Source organism: Beta vulgaris, chromosome 3 (genome assembly GCF_026745355.1).
Source record: "Beta vulgaris subsp. vulgaris cultivar EL10 chromosome 3, EL10.2, whole genome shotgun sequence".
Taxonomy (NCBI): domain Eukaryota; kingdom Viridiplantae; phylum Streptophyta; class Magnoliopsida; order Caryophyllales; family Amaranthaceae; genus Beta; species Beta vulgaris.
In genome coordinates this window covers 4211925-4214587 of record NC_079204.1, presented here as the reverse complement: position 1 = coordinate 4214587, position 2663 = coordinate 4211925, and positions in this window count along the sequence as shown.

Here is a 2663-nt window from a genome sequence, read left to right as displayed (position 1 = left end):
AGCCTTTTCCTAGTTGAAAATACTCTTAGAGACAACTCTCCCAAAAGGTGGATGTCCGCCATTAGGTTCTTCTCTTTGGAAATTCACCAATACTATAAAATGGATCAATCTCATCAATGAACATGTATTCAAATCTCACCTACAAAAATCAGAGCATTTCTCTCTTCATTTACTCATTTTCTCTCTTTATCTCAATCACATCTGACTTGAGCGTCGGAAGGGGATTTCTCGAGAACACCCGCGAGTCAGTTCTCATTGCATTTTGCAGGATCGTCAGAAACCTCTTTCTCGAGATTTCAAGACTCTCAACACTACAATAACTTTTGACAGTTTTTAGACAAGGACAGTGGAACACACATCTTTTACCGTTAATAATTCTAGATAAGAAGTATTAGTCAAAATTAACGAAAAATTTATAAAGCTACAGATTGAGACGAAGTTAACAAAATCCCACAAAAATATGTTTAATCAGTAGACATGATCAAATACTTCAACTAGAACATTCAAGAAATATTTTAAAAATATACAAAGGGAGTATATTGTATATATTAGTCTTTCCTTTTTTTCCTACTTTACTATCAAAGGTAAAATGTATGAATTTCGACAATTTTTTATAACAATCACGAAAAAGCATTATTATGCGTAATATTGTTAAACTCATTGTAATGTGTATAGATCAACTTTTTATAATTAATACTAATACATAATTAAAAGTGTTAATAATCAAATATGTGTATTGAGTATCATGGAGAAAGTTGAATGAAAAAAAATAGAAATGATCTACGAAAGATGTTTGGTAATAGCATAGACCAACCAATCTAACATCTAGTAGGGGGAAGGAGGGTTGGATCCAAAGTGACCAAGACAATAAATTATTTAGTCAATCTGAATGGTACAAAAAGAATTGGAGCCATATCGTCAATTTTTAGAGATGGAGATAGCATAGCTAGTTTTTGACATTTTGGAGCAGAGAGAATTTTTTTTTTTTCCTTTAATATCTTTTGACTATATCAATTTATGACATTTTGAAAACGAGTTAGCTGGCTGACTGACGCGTCACGCCTGCGTTGCCACATTTATAATACTATAGGTGTGGCCGATCACATACAATGCGCTTTGATTATGATTTATGAAAAAATATGTCTATATATTGTTTATAGGACAATCGGGAAAAGAGTATGTTTGTGGTGTTATAAGACAAGTATGAGTTATATTAGGACCATAACTATATTAATTACTCTTAAGTTTATCAATTTTCCTATATTATAGGAGTATCCATGTATATAAATCTATTAAAAGACGTTCTTAAACAAAAAACGATGCCACGTGACACTCTTCCTAAGGGCGTTTTACTTCATGTAATCCATGTACAATAAAAAAAAATAAAAATCGCATAATATTGGATTTGACTCGGTGATTTCAAATTCATATACTAAAACCTTAATCATTAGACCAAGTACAATATACATACAAATGAAAACTTTCATTACTCGATGTATAGCCAGAACCTAATAACTAGTTACATATTAATGCACATATCTACAAGGTCAAAAAATTTAATCAAACAAATAGTGATTAGTGAAAGTAACAAAATCAATAACAAAGGATAGAAAAAGTAGTTATGAGACAACATTGTTGTTTAAATAATAATATAGATTAGTTTTATCAAAAATAATACTCAAAATAACTTTGTCCATAACAAAGGATATATTAATGTACATATATTAATGTACATATCTACAAGGTCAAAAATAGCATTGTTGTTTAAGTAGTAGTATAGATTAGTTGGGAACATATATTATTTGGACGAGTATAGCATAGTACAATGCCCTTTATATTTTTTCCATTATTCATAAAAGAAAGTCAATCTAATTATTCATAAAAGAAAGTAGATAGTCTTAACAAACTTATGTAGTGTATTTGTACTACTACTCAAAATAACTTGTGTACTGAACTAGCTGACATTCAACATAAATCAATATACTTATCAGTTTAATATCTTTAAAGAGAATTGACTAATTTCATAAAAATCAACTACTCCTATGCAGTAAAGGCTGTTAGAAAATGATTTCAACGCCAATTCACTTGAATGGGCCTTTACCAAAACTTTTTTTCTAAGACAAGAAGAAAGCACCCTAATCAAACCGGAACCTCACCCAGGTCAATCCAGCTCGGGTTTGCAGAAACTTATATCTCACTCAAGTATACCATACATCTATGGTTACTTTCTTCGTTCATTTTAAATTTTATTTTATTTTTGCTTATTTTGAAGCTTTATAAATGAGTAATGAGCAAGATAAAGTCTTAGTATATAATTTTCCTAAGTGTATGATATGATTAAAGACTTAGTATATCGATGTATCGTATCGAAGTAACTTTAATGTCTTTAAAGAGTTTTTTTTTTTGAGGTAGGGCATGTTTGGCAAAACTAGCTAGTAGCTGTTAGCGGTTGTAGTAGTTGTTGGGGGTAGCTGCTAGCTGCCTGCTAGTAGCTGTCAGCGTTCAGCGATTATATTAGTTGGTTAATTAGAAAGGTTTGGCAAAAGTAGCTGTTGGAATTATAAAAGACAATAAATGACATTTATTCTAATATGAAATGAACTAAAACAATTTCATATGTTCGTTCAATAGTTAAATTCAATATTTATTTTTTTCTAAAAAGT